Source organism: Lissotriton vulgaris, chromosome 1_1 (assembly GCF_964263255.1).
Source record: "Lissotriton vulgaris chromosome 1_1, aLisVul1.2, whole genome shotgun sequence".
Taxonomy (NCBI): domain Eukaryota; kingdom Metazoa; phylum Chordata; class Amphibia; order Caudata; family Salamandridae; genus Lissotriton; species Lissotriton vulgaris.
In genome coordinates, this window is record NC_141685.1 from 1719668913 (window position 1) to 1719691942 (window position 23030).

A 23030-nucleotide genomic window follows, 5' to 3' on the forward strand; every position below is an offset into this window, starting at 1 on the left:
TGTTCCCCCTTTTAGTCCCCAACCTCCCAAAATTAGGTAGTTAAGTTCACATTCACTGGAACCAATAAATACATTGTTATAGTCTGTTTTTAATCTACTGAGGCTGGTTTTCCCTGTCTTTACAAACTCGAGGGACTTCGCAGCATGAGCCTTTCCAGCTGTATAAATTCCCTCTTTCTCATCCCAGGGTGGTATATGGGTTTTCCATTTAGCAGCTTTTTTTTAAAATCCTGTCTCCTTTCTTCAACTAAATTCAAAAACACTTTCTCTTCTTCACGTAATGAACATGTAAGGTTATTCTTGTGTGCCTTTGCTATGTCTAATGGCTTCATTGTTAAGAAAAATTCACCCATAAACTGTGCATCTAAACTACTACGAACTGGATTCATTTTCTTTCAAATAGGAATTTCTGTAAGTACTACATCTAGATTTGAATAATAATATTGAAGTTTTCCTGTTTTATAAATAAGCTTGAAAATATGCTATATGAAATACCGTTTGTTAAAGGCAAATGTGACTCTTTCTGCTACTGTAGCTGGTAATTTCAGACATACATAGCAATCACTAATTTCCATTGTATCTACATACTGAAAAAATAACTTTGTAAATACATTTAAAGATGTGTTATCATCTGTTACTGTGTGATGTAAATCTATTTCATCTCTAGCTTCTAATTCTTCTCTATCTCCCTTCATAATAGATGTCTTTTCATTAGTGCCTGTGTCATTCTTCCCTTCTGTTATCATAAGATAAGGTACTGATATTGTTAGAAATAGCCATACCCTACAGCATTTCTTTATACAGTTTTGTTTTGGTCCTTCAGCAACCCTGTCTACAGCCATTTTGACTTGATATGAATCAGAATCTTTAGTACTTCAACGAGGCCTCACATCTCCTCCGTCAATCTGTTCTGCAATTATTTCTTCATCTGTATTCTCAATTAAATCTCAATTTTCAAGATCTTCTAGTATAATATAGGTCCCTGCAGGTCCTTTGAATTTAGTGTTCAAGACCTTCAAACGTGGTCTTCTCCTAATGTTGTTAGCAACTGATTGTTCTGACTGAGATTGAATAGTAACTTTCACTTGTTCTGGGATTTCATTCAATTTTCTCAACTAATACTTTACCCTTTTGACCCCTCCCGCCAATCATCACCTTTTCTTATCCTTTTAACTTGCACCATACTTTCACTCTCTCTAGCTCTTTCAAGAGCTATTTTATTCTCGTTAAGTTGTGGCACAATCTGATCTTCCCTTCTCTCATTATCGCTCTCTATCTGTCCTAGTTCCGGTCTTGTTATTGTGGCTTCTTCTACCTGAACATGTTTTTCTTCCTCTAACTGTTTCTGTTCAGGTATCTTTTCAGACTGTTCTTCTTCAGACTGAACATGTTCTTCTTCTCCTAACTTGTCCTGTTCAGGTCTTACTACAATTGGTTCTTCTGCCTGAACGTGTTCTTCTTCACCTGTCTGTCCCTGCTCAGGGTTTTCAGTTGCTTGGTTTACCTGAGTATGTTCTTCTGTCCCTATATAGTCCTGCTCAGGGTCTCCAGTAGCTTTGTTCTCTTTTTCCTGAGCGTGTTCTTCTACACCTATCTGACCCTCACTAGTTTCTTGTCTTTCTAATGTTGTTCTACTTCTTATTTTAATGACCATCATCCCACCTGGGTGCTAGGCACAACTTTCTGGTGTGCTTCTTCACTACCACCCAGTCTCCAGGATTCAAATCAATGCACCTGATCTGGCTGCCTGGCAACTGCGTCTTCTCCAACTTGGTGAGAGACAGAACACACTAGGTAAGCCAATCCTTTGCAATAGTCCAATACCAGATCATCAGATATATTCAGCAATTTATGTCCTCGTATAAATGCTTGTCTCATTGCCCTTCCCATGAGAATTTCATGGGAACTCAATCCTGTGTTTCTGTCAGGAATACTTCTGAGTACCTTCAAGACAAGAGGCAATGCATCTGGCCAATCCATGGAGGTGGATGCGCACACTTTTGCCAATCTTGACATAATTATGCCATTCAGTTGTTCTACCACTAAAGAAGCCTCCGGGCGGTATACACAGTTCAGTTTTTGTTAAATTTTAAATGCTTCTCAGATTAATCAAATTATTTAATTATTAAAATGAGGTCCTCTATCTGATTCCAAAGTTACTGGAAAACCAAACCGTGGAATTAACTCCCTCAACAATAATTTGGCAGCTGTTATGCTGTCAATTCTCCTAGTGGGATATGCTTCCATCCAACATGAAAGCAAACACACTATGACAAGGACATACTTCATTCCCCTGCATGGTGGTAATTCTATAAAATCGAGTTGTAATCTGATAAATGGTCCTTCGGCTTTTCCAATCTTTCCCCAACTGACCACTGTTTCCCTGCCTGGGCTTATTTGTTGACCTATTAAACATCTCTGGCAAAGGTTTTCTGCGACTACCCTAAACTTTGGGTTAAACCAATTTTGTCTAAATAGTCTGATTGTAACATCTCTGCCTACATGAGTGTCTCTCATGATACATTCTTGCAAATTGAGAAAGTAAACAATCTGGCATGACTAGTCATCCATCGGGAAACACCCACACGTTGTCTTCTGCCCTTCTGCCACGAACTGACTTTATCCATTTCACCTTTCTCCACCTCATCCTGTAACTGTCTCACCTCATCCCATGTTTCAAACACTGAGAATAGCATAAGTTGGCAGCTGATTTGACATGTTTCCATGTTCTTATTCATTGATATGTTATTTTTGGCACAGTATTGAGCCACCTGGTCAGCGTATCCATTACCAGCCACCACATAGTCTTTTCCTGACTGGTGAAATGCATCCTTGACCACTGCTATTTCTTTTGGCAATTGTATTGCTTCCAATAGTTCTTTCACAAATTTCCCATTTCGAATAGGGTACCCTGAGGAAGTCATAAATCTCCTCTGTATCCAAAGTTGCCCAAAGTCATGCACAACCCCGTAACCATATTGACATCAGTAAATATGATTACTTTCCCATTTTTCCCAATTTTGCATGCTTTAATTAAAGCTATCAATTTGCCTACTTGTGCAGACTTGACTCCCGGTAAACAGGATGCTTCAATGATTCCAGAAATTTTGCAAACAGCATAAGCTGCATTAAGTCCTCCACTTTCAAGTCTTAAACAAAAATCATCATCAAATAGTTCATGGTCTGGCTCTTTTAAATGCTCTTCCTGTATGTCGGGTGGGGTTTGGTGCACAATTCAGTTACGTCTAAACAATCATGTTCAGCCTCAACTTTCACTTCCGCACAACGTGAATCTTGCAATAGAGGGCCATATGTAGGTGGCCAAATACCGATCGGTAACACCGAAAATGGCTCATTTTCGGTGTTACCGACAAATATGTAGCCATGTGAGATGTAGGTAATACCGAATAGGATCGATAATAACGAATCGGTAAAAACCTTCCGTCACCAAATCGGAATTACCGAAACAATGAGATCCGAATCGGTAGAAACGAATCGGTAAAACCCCCAAATATGCTATGTAGCAAACCCCGGTATTACCGAATTTGGCCAAAATCGGTGATAACGATTCGCTAATTACCACGTTTCTGGAGCATGTGGTAATCAGGAGGAGTCTATATAAACACACCCAAAATGCATCGGTATGACCACAATGGCAGGCCTCTATCTCATAGCAAGGCGCCTACGGCTGAGAGCAGCAGGAATGAGGATCTGGAGACGTGAGGAGCAGGTGTACAGAGTACGCATCACTCTGTTCCAGTTGACAGACGCTGAAATCCACGAGAGATACAGATTGCACCCAGACACCATCCTGGAGCTAATACGGGACCTAACACCCTATCTGGAGCATCAGACACCAAGGGCCCACGCAATCCCCCCCCATGTCCAAGTACTCTGCTGCCTGCACCTGCTAGCATCAGGAAGTTTCCAGGGTGTGATAGCAGCAGTGGGTGGAGTATCACAGAGCTGCCTCTCCCGGATCTTCAACACCTTCCTAGACGCCATGATGGACAGAATGGAACATTACATATCCTTCCCCAGTACGCAGGTGGAGCTGCAGAGAACCAAGCTGGAGTTCTATCAAATTGCCCACTTCCCCCACGTGATCGGCTGCATCGATGGGACCCACATTCCCATCTGCCCACCTGCAGCAAGTGAATACATTTACAGGAACCGCAAATCCACCCACTCAATCAATGTGCAGGTGATCTGCAATGCCAAACACATTATCACAGACATTGTGGCCAAATACCCCGGGAGTACCCACGATGCTTACATCTTCAGGAACAGTGGCATACATACACGTCTGCTTGCTGGTGAATTTGCCGACGGACACATACTAGGTAAGTAAATGTCACACACCCTGATGTACACCCTGCCACAAGCTGTTGGTCACACCAATCAATGCCACTTACTTCTCTTCATAGGTGACAGCGCATATGCCCTCCGGCCGTATCTCCTCACACCATATCTGAACCCAACCACCCGAAGGGAGAGGAGATACAATGTGGCACATAGGAGCACACGCAACGTGGTGGAGCGCACTTTTGGTATGCTCAAAAGCAGATTCCGTTGCCTCCACAAAACAGGAGGTGCGCGTCTGTACAGCCCCTTAAAATGTTGCAAGATTATTGCTACGTGTGCAATGCTACACAATCTGGCCACCAAAAAAGGAACTGCAGTGGAACTGACTGAGTCAGAGGACGAAGACGAGGACAACCCTCAGCCAGAGCCCAGCGCGGCTGGTGCTGCAATTGAACATGATGGGAGACATAGACGGGCAGAAATAACATCACACTACTTCTGAGTGAGTAACGACACTGAGGCATTTCCAATTACATGTACAGGTGTTTATTTGGCACACCTAGAGCATTCTGAGCAATGTCCAATTGGACATGGGTTACATCACCCATCACATGCATGTGGACAGCCAGAGTCCTTCACTTCTTGCGTCCCCGTGCTGCACGTGCATGTTCCCCATCCACACTGCCTTGTGAGTAGGACCGTTCCTGTGCTGGGACAGTACGTCCACTACGCCTCCTGCACTCGGTGGGTGAGGGTGTGACGCTACCACGGCTGGAAGCCTCCTCACTGTCCCCCCCCCCTTCCATATTTGAGGCATTAGCATTCTGCATGAGCTCTAGCACTGAGGTCATGGACACCATCCCCCTGGCCACATCCATGCTGCAATGCGACATCTTCTCCTGCATGGCGATGGACCGGCGACACATCAGTGCTGTTGTACTGGCCAGCCGGTTCACCGACGAAGTATAGTCTTGGAGTCTCACTCTCAGTCGGCGCATGCCAACGCGGTCCTGCTGCAGCTGGCTGCACAGGTTGTCCACCGAGGTTGCTACCCTCTCCATCCCTGCAGACATATTCTCCCCCATGGCACTGATACCCTCCTCCATCTTGTGCATATGTCTGTTAATGTCTGCCACCTCCCTGTGTAACGCCTTCATCTCCCTCCATTGCAGGCGCTGGACCTTCAGCATCTTTCCTTCCAGTCCAGCAAACACACTGCCACCCTGCTCATCTTCCACTGGACTGACCGGCCTTGCCCTGCGGCGTCGTGATGAGATGTTCGCACCCTCGGATGCTGATCCAGCCCGCTCCCTGTTGGATCTCTCTACAATGGGACTTTGTTGGCGCTGGCTGCCCTCCTCCTCCGACTCCTCCATCTGCTGGAGGGTGATCACGGCATGCCTCCTGCCTGACTGTGGTTGTGGTGGTGGTGGTGATGGTGATGGTGGTGGTGTAGGTGAACGTCGCAATGGTGACTGAGTGAGAGGGGATTGCGGCCCTCCCTGGCGCTGTGGTGATGTCTGTGGTGAACGATTGGCTGGCTGCGATGGCGCAGAGCTGGTGTTCCCTGCAGCCATGCTGTCTTCATCGTGTTCACTCCCCTGTGGCCTGGCTGACCTGCCTCTGCTGCCCTCAGCTGCACTGCGAGATGACTCGCCTGAAATGACACAAATGTATATTTTCTCAATGCTCTGTCTGCAATGCCATTGCATTAAAGTACATGCCAACAGTGCACAGTGGTTATCCTGACCTGTCCAATTATGTTACCATGCTATTGTGTTAGCTGTCCTGACAGTCCTGATCATGATTTCACACTGACTACATCACCCAGTATGCATTGCAGGTAAGCAGTAAGACATGGTGTGGAGTGGGAGCACTTTTACCACTATGGGGGTTGGGGTTTGGGAGGGGTTAGGGCAGCATGCTGGGCATGCTTCTTACCTTGTTTTCTAGCTGCTCTGGCGGAGCTGTCTGCGTCTCCTATGCCACTCACACTCTCCCGCTGGATGGTGGACTCCACCATCTGTTCCAGTGGTGTTGGTACTGGGGCTCGATTTTTCCCTCCTCCAGTTTTCCCTGCCAGCCTATGTCTCTCTGCCATCCTCTGTTTAGCAGTTTTTCTGAGGTCGTACCACCTCTTTCTGATGTCCTCTATGGTGCGCAGGGTCACACCTATGGCATTGATCTTGTCCCGAATGCCACTCCATATTTGCCTCTTCTGTGCGTCTGGCACTTGGTGGGACTGGGCTCCAAACAGCTTGTGGTACACTTGGGTGACTTCCTCAATCAGGATCTCAAGCTCCTTGTCGCTGAACTTGAGTTTTCTTTTTCTATCACCTCCCTCCTTCTCCTTGTCCTGGCTTGCCATTGCAATGCTTGTTCTGTTTTTCTTCTCTTTTCTTATTCTGGTCTATGTTGCTGCTGCCTCCTCAGCTCTCCTGCCTGCCTGCCTCACAGTGAGCTCCAGGCCCTGTGCACCTGGCTGGGTGTGGCAACTTCCTGTTTGGGGAGTAAATGGGTGTATCAGGATTGGCTGATTCACCAAAACGCTGTTTTTCGAATTACCGATTCGGTATTTCCGATTTTGGGTGTGGATTCGGTAACATCGAATCGGTATTAGCCTTTCGGTATGCATTTTTATTACCGATCTGGTCACATTCGGTATTTAATACCGATTCGGAACGAATCGGTAATGTTTACCGAATATTTACCTACATCACGTTTACCTCATTCTTAATACCGATTCGGTATGAATCGGTATTAAGGAGTCGGTATTTGGAATTTACCTACATATGGCCCAGAGTAGTTGGGTTCACCATGGTACACCTGATCACTGTCACATTTTCAGCTCCTAAAATTATTCTTTCATATTTATTCATCCGACTCAGAGTAAGATGATGTGTTCGAGTTCTTCTTCATAGAATCTCAACTGAGTGTGGAACATATACCTTCACTGGATGTCCCATCACAATTGACTCACTTTGTTCTAACCTCATACAAGTAGCAGCTACTGCTTTTAAGCAGCCAGGTAATACTGAAGCCATAGGATCTAAAGTAGCAGAAAAATATGCAACAGGATGTCTGCTAAATCCATGTCTTTGGGTCAGGACTGAAAGTGCACAACCTTCTCAGTGCAAATTCTTTTGAATAATCATGCATACCTAAAGCTGGGGCTTCACATAGACAATTTCACAATTTTACAAATGCTTCCACACTTTCATCATCCCAAACTATTGGATCTTTTACTCTTTTTCGTGTCATCTGAATTAAGGGCTTAGCTAATAGGGAAAAACCTACAATCCACTGTCGACCATACCCCACCATTCTGAGAAACATTCTGATCTCTCTTTGTGTCTGTGGTAGTTGCATTTGCTTAATTATTTTAATTCTTTCAGAGGTCACTTTTCTCACTCCTCTTTATATTTGGTGACCCAAGTATTTGACTCCTGGTCTGCAAAATTTTAATTTTTCTGGAGACACCTTGTGTCCTCCCTCAGCCAAATGGTTTAGTAATGCAATGGAATCGGTAACACAGTCTTCTCTGGATTTCGATGCCACAAGTAAGTCATCGATATTCTGCACTAAAATGGAATCTCTCGGCATAACTAACTTTTCTAAGCACTTTTTCAGTATTGATTAAAAATTTAGGGACGTTCTGTATAACCTTGAGGAACGCGGTTCCATGCCAAGATACGATCTTCAAGATTAAAAGAGAAAAGATACTGTCTATCTGGATGTAAAGGAATTTAGAAAAAGGCTTGGCACAAATCGATTACAAAAAACCAGCCTGCGTTCCAAAGGATCTGATAGAGAATCACTGCTGGATATGGCACCACAGGACAACAAGGCACTACAATTTTTAACTTTTTTTGCAATTCCTGCATTATTCTGTACTTTTCACCAGGCTTTTTAAGTCTTATTGTAGACGAATTACAAGGACTACTCATTATTTCTTTTAAAATGCCTTGCTTAATCATTCAATCAATTTATGAAGCCACACCTACTTTTACTTCTGGGCTTATTTTGTATAGTCTGATGTTGGGGTGAACTACACTTTCTTTCACTGGGTCTACATTTGCCATTAGCCCTATTTCTTTTCCTGTGAAATTCCATACTTCTGGATTCACAGTTGCTTTGAGTTCCTCAGGTGAATCATCTTTTTTCATCAAAGAATACATTTCATCTACTTCTGTGCCTTGTTTATCTAACATTATTTTGTATATCATATCTTTATCAGAGGTCTGGAAAGCAACACCATCCAGTGTACAACAAATTGTGCAGTTGCAAAACAGATCTCTTCCTAGTAAGTTAATTGGACTAGAATCACAGACCACAAATCTGTGCATGTCCTTAAAATGTCCACTGTGAACCTCCATGGGTTCTGAAACTGGGGTTCTAATGTGCTGATTTGGACCTCCAACTACATGGATTGCTTCTCCCAAGAGGGGTAGGTTTGGAATGTCTGCTGTTCTTACAGTAGAACGGTTAGCACCAGTATTCAGCAGAAAAGTGATATCATTGCCTTCCACTTTCCCATCAATAAATGGACCTGACTGATCTTTTGGCTAGGATGCGCCAAGTACACATTCCTCTTCCTCCCCCCTCAGGCACCGTCATTGCCCGCTTTTGCTATCAGTGTTGTTCAACGAAAGATATTGTGAAATCACAGAATGTTTCTTACCACTACCTTCTTGAAATCTGCCGTTCGTACTGTACTTTTGCTGGTTCACAAAATTTGGCATAGACGCAGGTGGCACCTGACACTGCTGATTAACTACCTGCTGCGGCTCATTCATAAGCACCCCATTCTGCGTCTGCGGATTCAAATTTTGAGTTGGGCCATTATTATTCTGAATATTCTTACACTCGTTTTTCCAATGTCCAAGCTTTCCACATCCATGACAAGGAAATGTCTTCTTTGCATCCTCTCTACTCATTTGTCCTTTTGATTTACCACTACTCGCCACATTATCACTCTGATTCTGTTCTTTCATTTGACCATCAGTCTGACTATTTAATTTAAGTTGCTGTTGTTCTACTAGTTTCTCTTGTGCCCACACCATTTTCTCTTTTAACTTCTTATACCTTGCCTCAATATCATCTCCACAGTACTTCACATACTACAAAATCTCATCCATAGTCTTGCTCTGCCAGCTGTTGAATCATCTGACTAATTTCTGGTTTCAAGCCATACACAAATCTGAACACAAAATGTCCCATATCCTTATCTCCAATGTTCTCAAAACCGCTATATTGTTTGAACACGTGTAACAGTCGCTTATAATATGCATCAACAGACTCATTTGATTCCTGGGTTGTTCTGTCTATTTTTACCCAATCGGTTTCTTTTGGAGGAATTATCCCTTTTAAGAAAGTAATTACCTGGTAATATTTCTTCATCACATCATCTGAAGGTGCTCCTGTTTTTGCATCTCTTGGGTACTCTTCACGACGCCCATCAATTGTGATTTTACATTCTGTCCATAAATCAACAGGTACCACTATATCAAAGAGAGCATCTAAGTCTTTCAACAGAACCTTCAAATCTTTCACAAACCTTTCAACCTGTTTGTACCATTCAACTGGTTTCTCTCTCAGCTTATGGAAATCGTTTGTAAATGACAAAATATCTTGTCGACTCTATGGAACATGACCATATCCACCACCCGGTACCTCTCTCATAGGACACAATCTTTCTACTTTTCCTGACTCTCTTACATATATGCAGTAGATGCTTCCTTTGCCTGTGCTTCCTCCTTCCTTGTTCACCTCATTCTCAGCGTGTCAATATCTCCCCACTTTTGCAAAGTATTGAACAACTCCTTTATTTGCAAGTTCTTTCCAGACACATTTATGTTTTATGACTCTTATCAGTAAAATCCACTAGATATGGTTTCTATAGTACTTTTGATCTACCTATCTCAATTCTCATTTCTGAGGCAAGTTCTGTCAATTTCTTGTGAAATAATCTTGCATTCCTGGTTATACTTCTACAAATTAATAACAACTCTTCCTCATTGTAAGTATTCAATCTTTCTATTCCCACATTTCCAGCTATCATCTCGTCCAATTCTACTTTCATTTTGTAAATATCCAATATTTTAGGAGGTGTACTCTGTTTTTCTATTCCCTGTGCCATCTCTCCAGATCTTCTGGAATTACTACTGTTGCACTTTTGGCTCCAGAGGATGCCACTGATCTTCTTTCTTTTGAACTACTAGGTGTAGCTCTTTTTAGGATTTCACTTACTGAGTCTTTTATTGGTAAATCCATTAATGGTATTAATAAATCACACTCACTGGCTTGATCATCGATTATCATAGTTTCTTTTCTGGGGTTATGTAAGGGAGTTGTTACAACTGTTGATTTAAGGCACTTTGTTTTGTCTCCATATAATGAAACAACAGGACCTATAGTTACTGGTATTGTCAAAGCTTCAGGGTTCAAGTTTAATTGACCTATCTTTTGTATTAGTTTGTCTCTGTTTTCATTCAATGCTTCTTTTTCTCTATCCTGAAGTACCCTATTAATGTTTGGATCATGTCAAGGAAGAGGTGTGGCGCCGAGGCTAGGGCGACTGCCTCCGGAATCTGGGGATCATGGTTCGATCCCCGGTGCCGGCGACAGGTTAGCCCAGCACCATGTGACTCTGGGCAATATCTTGCTTAATCTTCCTGACGGCCCCCAGCGCCTAGAGACCCTTACGGGTGACTGTGCGCTTTACAACTGTGGATTATTATTCTTATCATGTACAACTTGTGGAATGTGGGGTGTTCCTAATACTGGTACACTTAGGGTGATTGTTGGTCCTTCTTGGTACGGTGGAGGATTTTTAGTTAAAATATCTTATAACAACTCATCCTCTGATTATCCATATCCTGTTATATTTAGCTAGTTTGATTTTTCTTTACACTTACTCCCAGTTTGTTTGTCAGCCACTAATACTCGGTATAAACCTTCTTATACTATTGCTCTTCTCCATTGTTTAATCTGATCTTCATATGATCCATTCATATATCTTGAATAAAATCATGTCTATCTCCCTCTTCTGTACTTCTTTCTCTCATATGATTCAGTCTCCCACTCTTCTAATGCCTCATACTGAGTCAATCTAGGTCTGGGTACCAACTCATTCTTTCTCATACTCAAATTCTGAAAAATTCTTCCATTAAAGGTACCAGGCTCTGGAAAAGCTAAAACACCATCATCTTTTGAATATTCCATCCAATTCTCCATTCATACACAAGTATGATAACCTCTCTCCATCATCATAAACAAAGTAGCCGATTTAGGTGGCGGAATAGGAATTCCCTCTCTTGTCGAAACAGGCTTATCTTTCTTAAAGAAATTCCTAATTTTCTTTATAAATGACATTTCCCTCTTTTTTCCATACATACGGGACACTTGATGTACAAAACAATGATCTGCAAGTCCTCGCGATTTTCTGTCAGGGCAACTTACATAAAAAGGCAAATGAGATTCAAACATACAAATTTTTCATCTACAAATTCAAAAACAGCTTTCATTCAATTATCCAATCAGATTGAAGATCACACTCGTTATCTGACCAATGCCAGCGTGACCTTTCTGATGTCGTCAGTTCTGCTCCTTACTACTGACACCTCCTTTACAATTTGCGTCAGTCACACCCACCCGCTGTTTCAACCAATACCAGTGACGTCAGTGCAACTCCGGCAACTGACCCTCCCTTCACAAGGTAATACGAGAACTTTAGTTCTTTTTACTTTTACCTTAACTAAATTCTGTTAGTAACAATGTTAAAACCTTTGCTACTCGGTCTGTTCCGCTAAACAGAGGATAGATTCCAACTTATTCCAGAGACTCAGAGGTTCCACTTCCATTACATTTGTATTTTTGTTTTTGTTCTTCCTCTTTCCTATCCTTTCTGAGTGTACACAGTATACCATGAAAGCCCTTATTGTCAAAGTCTCACAAATGGCTACACTGTTATGTTTTTTTTATAACTTAAACTGAGGTAATAAAATTGAATAATATAACACTAACAAGTGTGACCACCACACAATAAGTTATATACTATATTTGTTTGTTTGTACTAGTAGTAATTGAACCACAACAACAAATACAACATTTCACTGATGTTCTTCTCCTGGCTTCTTTGCTTTTAGGCGTACAAAAAGACTGAGGAGGAGGTGTCATCATCACCCATTGTATTGCCAGATAGAAGTCCTGCTGCGCACCACGTCACTTCCACATGTGACCACAGACGTCCTTGCAACTTGTGCACCTGCATTCTGCTGACATCGGAAAGAAGATGATGGCCCCAAAGAAAGGTACCAGGTCCTCCAGTACCAAGAAAGTTGCCAGTGATAAGAAGGAACATAAGAAGGAAGTGGCATTGCCACTTACCAAGACTGGTGTGCCGGCCAATATGTTTTTTGGGAAATGAAAAATTACGCCTGCATCAGCGGTGTCCAGGGACCAAGCTGGGAGCAGCACCTCCCCATTAGCGTGCCCACCCCACCAACCTAGGCTCAAGCCCATGAGTGTCGCAGAGGTAGCCAGTCTACTTGCGCAAACACCAACGAGCAGTGAGTCAGGGGATTGTGGGTTCTGAGGTGTGAGGAAGGTCCAACCTCCCATCACCAACGTCCTATTTTCTTGTGCATAGTTCTGTATGTGCAGAATCCCTACAAGAGTAGTAGTAAGTTCCAACCATATCAAAAATAGTAAAATCTGGTTAGGCATTTTTTTGGTCGGAATTGTCGAAAAGCCTCAAGAATAAGAAGACTAGAAGACTGGACTCAGTGGCTAGATATTGGTGAATCTGAGTTGTATTTAAAACCTTTTAAATAAAGAGTGGCCAACTGGGAGGCAGGGATAACAAGAATTTAGGAGCAGATAGTCTAGATCGAAGAAGATTTTGTAAAAAACAGAATTAGGAAACCAAAGTAATAGTTTGGAAAAAATAAGGTGCAGTAAAATTTAGGTATATATAATTAATAATATTAACCACTGGAGTACTTACTGGGGCCAGCAGCAGAGTCCTCGTAGAGGAGCAGTTCTGACCCTGGGAGGCATCTTGCCCTGCAACCTCCGACTCTGACCACATCTTCTTGCCCCTGGGTGCTAATCATGTAAGATATAATAAAGAAAGAGACAAACATTAATGATTGGTGTGGACAAATAAAATATTTTAAAAAATGCTCCAAAAACATTTTGGAAACAACAATTGCAATAAAATTGACTTATCTAATCTGATCGACTAGTAGTATTGCGGGATTCACGTACCGTCTAGTTATTATTTATGAACACTAATCCAGTGTTCCTTTCTGATTCCAATATACTAACTAAGCCTAAATACCCCCTGACCTAGCGCACTGATTCCAGACGGGCCAATTGTTCACTAAGTCTGCATTTCCATTTATTTTTGGTCCTCAAAAATGCATAGATGGAGGACACATGCATACATTTTTGCATGCACCAAATTGTTGGTTGGTTGCTGCTAATGTTCTGCTAGTGATAATAAGCCTATTACCCCTCATTAAACAAACTAAAAAAGGTTCTACTATGGACTGAGGTAAGCAGCACTCAGCAGCATGTGACCTGACAGAGGATGCATCACGCAGACTACTAAAAAATTACCAACTAATACTAATAAGTAACTAAACCTATCATCCACCACTATCTCTTCTTAGTGGCAGGAAGACAAAGGAAGGACAAGAGTCTCTCTAGCATTACCTAACTTAAGTTTTCTAAAGTAAACTCTCACCCTTGGCCATGGTTCTGGGACTTGTAGGGGGGGGGGGCAGGGGCATAAAACCAAAGGGAGGAATTAGAAAAGTAAGTAAAAGAAATGAAAAAAGCAAGCTATGGAAAAAGAGTGAAAAAGTAGTAGAAAAAGTCACAAAAAGTAGAAAAAAACTCGAAATATAGAATCAGGAAAATATAGAGATAGATAATGAATAAAAAAGATTTTGAAAAGTGTACAGAAACAAAGGATTGCAAAGATAGAGGGAGGATGGAAAAGTAGGCCCAGAACCATAGCAATTGAGTGAAAAACAAGATGTCCACGCCCGTTGTGACCGCATGGGCAAGTTTGAGCAATATTTCTCCCTCGAGAACACAAAAAGGCTTGCGAACGTGTAATCCACGTTCCCGAACAGGAAATACTCATTGTGAATGGGCAGGAGCACGCAATACATGACCCAGAACGGGAAATAGCATTGCAAACAGGCAGGACAAGTGAAAAATAAGATGGCCGTGCTCATTGGCGACCGCATGGGCAAGTTAGTGAGATATTTCCCCGCGAGCACGTAAACAGCGTTCCCAAACAGGAAAAATGCATCTCGAATGGGTGCAGCAAGCAATTCCGAATGCTCGCGGAATTCCGCGTAGCTTGCAGAGTTTTTTTTACCATTTCGCAGGACTTTGAGTAACGCGGCTATGCAAATTACACCCACCCCTTACGGTGGGCATCACAGGCCGGAAGAGGTTGCGCTGGCCTGATGCTGTAGAGGGTGAGGCCCCTAAGCTGCGCCACACTTGTGTTGCTGGAGCGCTGCAAGTTCACACCTAAGGGAGCCCTGCTGCATTAGCTGCATCAGCAGTTCATGAGCGGACTTGGCAGCGACTACTGTACCCACGTTTGTGAAATTCCACCTTGCTGAGGCTCCTGCTGGGTGATTTGGAGATTGGTTAGCGGATTGTGCCATGGTGTCAATGTCCAGGTAAGGAGAAGGTGGGACATGTAGCGAAGGAGGCCCAGGGAATCGAGTCGCCCAGGCCCAGCACCAGTAGATGACGCACCCCCAGTGTCGGCTCATCTGCTATGGAGGAAGAGCAACACCCCACTGCTTCCAAGCAGTGCAAGAAGCACCCCACTGCTTCCAAGCAGTGCAAGAACAGGAACAATCATCACATGATGATAACTTCCTGATGTTATCGTGCCATGTTTCCTTTGCAGGTGGAAAGATGGGTAGGGTTGCTCCACTCATGGAGCAGGGCAGGGGTGGAGTGGCATTCCCACTCAAGAGTGCAGTGACTGTTTGGTCAGCCCGCTCAGGCCCCACAAAGCAGTCATGTGCACTGTCCTGTTCACAATGCAGGCTGCATTACAGCCTACATGGAGAACATGTCCACACCTCCAGCCCCTGGCTCAACGCCTCTTTCCGGCGCCGATAACCAATCCCAATGCTGCATTAGATTTTTCTCATTGAAATATTTACAACACCCGCTCACACACCCCCCCTGTGTCCATGCCCCAATCAAGGTTCTTTCTGGCGTTTCCCACCTCCCAGCTGTCTAGTTCCTCCTGCAGCACTTCTCAACGGCAGCCGCTGTGCGACCATGCGCAGCAGGTGTACCACTGGTGTGCCAAAGGTATATATGGCATTATGACACATACCATTATATCGCATTCCATTACAATGCACACTAATACTAGGCATATTGCAACAGTAGGGAAGGTGTTGGATTGCAGAGATGTAACCATTACTATTCCCACTTCAGTGAGCGCAATCCTAAAACTGACCATTGCACCCCAAAGCACACCCTGAAACCTAAAATCCATCTTTGAGCCCCTAAAACACATCTTAAAAATCATACTTGATCCAAATGCACACCCCAATTTTTCATTTTTGTCCCAAATGCACACCCCAATTTTTCATATTTGACCCCAAAACACAGCCCAAATTTAAAATGTTACCCCATAATACACCCCCATTTCATCTCCAACATCGAAAACCATGCCCACCCTAAAAAAAGTTACATTCCCCATTACTGGCCTCACAATGCGTTGTAATAGAATGCGATGTAATTGCACCTGCATTGTTGTATTTGTGTTGTAAAGGCAATACGATGTAATGCCTAGGTTGTAATGGACATCTCCCGTGCCAAAGGCAAGCCATAGGCAAGCCTGTCTGCGACCGTCTGCCCCTGGTCGGCACTCAGCACCAAGGACACTTCCTCTGGGACACTCCACCCCTACAACACCACCACCCTCCTTGCCATCAACCCTGGATGCCACATTGCCTGCCAAGACCAACATCTGCTCCGGAACGGACATTGCCATCACTGACGGCTACTGACGATGACACCGCTGCGCGCAACCGCCACTGATGGATCTCCAACTGCGCCGACAGCTGGGAATCCCTCAAGAACTGCACTGCGGCAGTACCTTACGCCTGCAGGATGGCAGGCATAAGGGTGACGCAGTGCCACAGGGATAGGCTGGCCCCATGCATTGATGAAGTTGCGTCATGGTTGTGACACGACTGCAGCAATGCGTGACTTCAGCGCAGACAGATACGACAGGATTCCAGACGAATCTGTCATTACTTGTGTCATGGAGCACAGTGCAGTTAATACAGCGCATCTGTGGTGTTGCAAGAAGGGGGTAGTAAAAAATGTAGCAACTCTGTCATGTCGTAGCGCTGCAACACTTTTCAGTGAGGCCCAGGAATACGCACTTATTGATGGTGTGCAGTCCTGCCCTGTAGTTTTGTCTAAGGGCAACATTGCTTGCAGCACAGTCCAGCAACAAAACCTGCTGAAATGTGGCCCCAAGGGTTGTCTTTATTTTTAAGACCAGCTATTTTCTGATGGTTAAAAAACTGCCCCTGACTGCAGTTAGAGGAAGTTTTTTCGGACCTTCAAACTTAAAGATTTCCCTTGTAAATATGCAAAGTGGGGTTAGCGGCCGTTTTTGTACAGAAATGTCTCCCTTGCATGTCATTATCGCTAAAGGAAGTGACGATCTTTATAATGGACGTTTTCATCCGGAAAACTTCTGCTAACAGAGGTTAGAGACAACTTGTACATATGGCGATAAAAATATCACTTCAAAGCTGTCGGAAAAGTGCAGCTAGTGTGGTGTTAACTCCTTGTACATATGTCCCCAAGTTACTTGTTGTGGTTCATCCTGCAAAGGACTGTGACGGTTGCTTGACAAGGGCTCACACCACAGTCAACCAACAGCCCAATTTCTCACCTTTATCAAATATGCTTTAGACTACAAAGTTATTTCCACTACACATGATGGGTTAGTCTGGTTAATTCTCTTACAAAACGCAGCAGAATGTCACCGATCAATAGACCTGGTGCAGAGAACAAGCACACGAGAACTGCTCGTCCTGTTCACATGTTCACATTAAACACTCACCCTCTCCACCGAGGAGGCACGTTTCTTGGGTTTTACCCAGAAAGTGAGACTCATAATGAGGGAGTCAAGTCCTCCCGGTCCAGGTCCTGTCCAGGAAGCGAATCACACCCCTGTTCTGAACTCGCTACATGCCAGACATGAAACAGAATAAACGTTTGTTGTATTCCATATCTTGCAATTAAAGAAGCATATTCTCTGACATATCACTTTGTTGAGGAGAGTAGAATGCTTCGGACTAATGACTGTTCCTGTACTTGGAAAAACACAAGTTTGTTTAATACACGATACGTGTGAAGCACTAGAATGGAACGTGCTGTGATACCAAATCATGCATTGTAGTATGCTCAGTTATAGTAGCAATGTAAATCTGCTATTGTCAATGAGCCAATCACCAAAGGCCGACACCCGCAGGTGGGTATGTGTGGGAGCAGAAATGGCGCTCTATGAACAGGCATTCAGAGAATCAGGCTTCATGGAGACATACCAAGACAAAGACAACAAAAGATTTACTACCAGAGAAAGGACAGTGAACAGACATTTAGTTCAAGATAATCAGATATAGACAGACGGAGTAACACCTGACATGCGGTAGGTCAACAGAGAACGTTGCCGCTAAATAGGTAAAAAGGTAGATAGACCAAGAAGGAGAGAGGGCACACAGAATGATTGCTGGGACATGCAGAGGTATTATTCCAGAAAGAAAAGAAAGTAAGGATGGAGGCACAAGGGAGAGATGGAAGGGTAGGCAGGTGGATGGATGGACAAATCAATACAAACACAGGGATAAATGAAGAGTATGGAGTCTATGCGAGCCTAGGCTCACCCATCGTGGTGCAATCAGGCTTGTAACGGATGCCACAAGCCCTCTTGTCGTTAACACAAAAAAAGGTATCGCTAGTAGGGTCGGAAAGGTTTTGCATATTTTTAGTTCGGTACCTTCTAGGTACTGAGGGCAGGTCCTACCGGCACTATTTCGCAGCAGGAACATCACTTTTTTGATGTTCCGGTGGCTCACTGTGCCACTGGCATATTTATAAGGCCACATAAAGTGAAGTTACATGGCTTTTCGTGGCTTTATATATATGTGTGCTTTTCACACACAAAACTGCCTGAAAGGGATGTTCCATGTGTGTTACTGGCAGTGTTCCCAACAACAGCCATCGTTTTTGACACTGTCCCATATTTACGAGAAATCGTAAGTCTAAGACAGCGCCAAAAATGTACACCTCCCTAAGGGAGGTGTAAAGGCGTAAGGCGCAAGGGAGGTACAATGAGGAGAAATATTGTTATTTCTCCTTGTTTTTCCTCTTTCTGTGCGCTGCATTTTGCAGCACATATAGAAAGAGGAAAACGCTTCTTGTGATTGTTTTTGTGGAGGAAAGATTTCCTTCCTGCACAAAAATAATCATACCCGCAAAGCAGGCGATCGTGCACCATGGTGCAAAGGGTGCCTGCATTGGCGCGCCTGGAAATGTGTCTGAATGCTACGACTTCCCAAGGGAGCCATAGGGAGGCACAACGAGGAGAACTGTATTAATTACTTCTCATTGTTTTTCCTCTTTCTAAGTGTGCTGTATTGATTAACACACATAGAACCAGGAAGTCAACTGTTATGATTGTTTATGTCAGGAAGGTGTCCCTTCCTGCACATATACAATCATTACAAAAAAATCAGTTTTACAAGTTCTAAGTGTCCTATTGCAACACACATAGACGTTGAAAAACAGCATTTCAGATAGTTTATGTGCAGGAAGAGACACCTTCCTGAACATAAACAATCATACTTGTGATGCAGGCATCCTTGCACCATGGTGCAAGGGTGCCTGTGTCAGCACATGGCAGCTAATTGTGCACCAGCACAGTGGAGAGCAAAGGGATCTTTCATATCCTTGTAGATATGGCGCATCCCTGTGCTTTGAAAGCACCTCAACGTGTCACAGCCAAAGGACTCATGGTGCCATGCTGCAGCACTTTCTGGTAAATGAGGCCCTGATGGCCTTATGCATGAGGCATTGCAACACTTTTACACCACAGTTGCATCACGTTTTGTGATGCACCGGCGGCATAAAATATGCACCAAGTTGGCCCTAATTACAAAGGGGCACATCTAAGCAGATGAATCACTTTTTAAAGCCCTGTGCTACATTAAACCCGCATCAGGTATAATGTATGCAGGGTGGGCGTTGCCCCACAAAAAGCCTTGTTAAAGTGGTGCCGTGAAATCTATCAGATTTGACTGCACCACTGTTAGGACTCCACTCCATCAAAACCTTATGCCCGCATCACTGCAGACGTAAGACTGATGCAGGCCCTTTCACATGGGGCTTCCCCATGTAAAAGGACACAATGCTGGAGTTGCATCTGTTTTCCGACATGCACTAGCAATGCATCACTTTAACGCCACCAGATATGTCAGTAATACTGATGTATCTGTAACTCCTTGCGCTATGGAGCACCATTCATTAAATGCACAAATCTATTGTGTCGCAAGGAGGACGCAATGAAAACTGTCTCCTCGCTGTTTTATCACAACAATACAACAGTTTTCATAAATCAGGCCCCCAAATGTGCTCAAAGAGACAAAACAAAAAAATCTAAAGTTGTTGAAATGTGGGTAATGTATGTGATAAAATATGGTTTCCTAACAGGTAACGTGTGTTTAACATATTTTAAGTAAACAAAGTTTTCGTAGGAAGGGTTTCGTATGTCTTTCAACAATTATTAAAAACCTAACAGTATTTGGAAATGTACTAATTAATAACAAAAAATCAGTAAGTTCAACAATAAATGGAAAGTTTTATCCAACATAAAGTTAAACTATCACAGAAACGAAAAATTTTTAATTAGTAGTTTACACACAATTGTACAGAAAAATAGGTGTGCTGACAGCCAAGTGAATAATACAGAATGATGGCTGCTTATCATTAAGTCCATACGTCCCAGAGCATACCAAAGAGAAGAGAAGAGCTCTTTGACTCCGCCTCAGTGTCTTTCACATATAAAAGTTTGTGGATACTGAATGTCTTATTAGCAAAGGTAAACAATGCCTTGCAGCCAGTCAACACTTCAAAGTTATGGCATCAGTCCATGGATCGCAGTTTGTTTCACAATCTGTGAGCGGACAAATTCGTCCCAATTTGAAGACTCAAAAATATTAGTTCTGTGTGCCTGCTGTGAAAGCTGTGAAATGCCTGTGCACTAATAGTAACAACTCCTATGGAAGCATGCTGGCTAATAGGCATGCCCAATACGGTTGCTGGTATAACGTTTTAGCACTATCAATAAATGCTCCAACCAATGTGGCCTTTATGTTATGATCCTTGAATAGGTGTCTATGTCTGATATTAAGTAATGGTATACCTACACGTGGAGTGGTGAGCTCTGTAACATAGCCAGATAAAAACTGCAATAGCAGCTCCGGTCATTTCAATGAGGACTATCTTCATTTAAAGTAGACCACATGCACCTTGGAATAGGAGTTGCCAATTCTGGTCTCCCCCACTGTCATACAAACCTAGCCAAATTGTGTTCTGTGGAGAAGTAGACAGCCCAGAGGATCTGGATTGTAAGCCCATTCTGGAAAATCTGTTTTCACGCTTTACAAATTATTGAGCTTTCGTCTTGATTCCTAATAAGCATATCAGTGCGAAATATGAAACTATATCTATTTTTTCTCCTCTGCTGAAATAAACTCATTTTTCCAGAGGAATCATTTCACAGTGCAAACCATGTACTGTCTATTAATGGTTCAGGAATACACAATAAATGGTCTTCCAAAATCCTTTGGTTCCTTTCAAAGTGGTGCTCGAAGAAGCAGAACTTCTGAATACCACTGCCAAGTTTGATAATTTCCAGAAAGGTCGTTAAATCTCCCTGGCTTTCGATGCAGTGAGATAGTGTTTAAGAAGCCTTGTTTTGCACTTCTTCACTAGGGGCATATTACCAAGCAATAGCAATAATTATCGCTATTGCTTGGTTAGAGACAAACATTTACCGCTGAGCTGCGGCGATTTTTATCGCACATAAACCTTGGTATTACCAAGGTTTATCGCAAAGGCGATAAAAATCGGCCGCAATGCATGAATATTGCTGAAAAGTCAGCGATATTCATGCATTACCGAGCTAATGCTCTTAGCCATGTTATCCACCTCCCATTGGATAACATGGCTAAGAACTGCTCAGGGCAGGAGTTAGCTTTTGGAGATATTCACGCTTAGCGCGAATATCTCCAAAAGTTGGTAATAGGAGATAGCGATGTTAGCGACTGTTTCCAGTCGCTAACATCTTGGCACGACCACTTTGCATGTCATTAGTGATAAATATCACTGACATGCAAAGTGGGGCCCAAGATGGTCGGTATCTCCTACTAGCTGTCGCTAACTGGTGTTAGCGACAGCTAGGTAATAGGGAGATAATTTTATCTCCGCTTTCTTGGCTTTTAAAGCCAAAAAAGCGGAGATAAACCCCCTTGATATTATGCCCCTAGATTTCTCAGTTATCTCAAACAGCAAATGTTTTTTTCACGGTGTCCGAACAGTTCCCTAATTTGGCTTTGATGTTTTCAGTAATACTAGAACGCATTCATTAAGACTGTTGTTGCATCCAATGCATCAAGCTGCAGAAATCCAGTAGGTGAATAAAATGAAGATGTATTCTTTTTTCTTTTTTTTCTTTTTTTCTTTTTTATTCCACAGTATATTAACAACCAACAATACATATATCTCCATTTGTATTACTTCAAACTTGCATATGTTCGGCAAGTAATCCCCATATTCCAACACCAATCTTGCACTTTTTCACCCATTTAACTGAATATAAACTAATCTCATTTTCTATCTTGTCCGGTTCTCCACTTAGACATACGTGCCGGGGTATAATACAAATTAAAAAACATTTTGTAACATTGCACTCGCAGATTGGCAGATAATAACGATTCCCTTGACATTAGGATAGCATATTTCAAAGATACATTATCTACCCCCAGAACCTCAGACCATTTATCAGCGTGTTTCTCTAAATCATCTTTTCTATTTGCCAACAGTAGCTGGTACAACTCCCCAATTGTTGCCTGTTGTTGCTTGGCCTTTTAACTAGATTGGAAGTCAGTGTAATTCTTTTCCCTAGAATAAAATCGCGGATTTGCAAGTTTCTAAAGAATTGTTGCTTTGGTAAATTGTACAATAAAGACAGATCTGCAAAAGATATTGGCAAACAATCTATACCTACAAAATCGCCCAATTGAACATTACCTCGAGCCCACCACCCAGCAACCGCAGCATCCCAAAAAATAGAAGGTAAAAGTTTTGAAGCATTAGCAGGGGTATACCAAGATAATTAACACACTTGAAATAGCTTTCGAATTTTTGTCCATACATAAATGCCGCTGTTAACACCTTGAAACTAGTCCGTTTAAAGTAACTTCCATCTATTTCTTTAAATAGACATTGTCGTGCCTCTGGTCACCTCGCCGGACACACACTCGACGCCGTCTTCTCATCCAGCACAGACATCGCCTTCAGCCACGCCACAGAACTTCACTGGACGGACCACAGCTGTGTCCACTTCCCCTTCAAAAGAACGACGA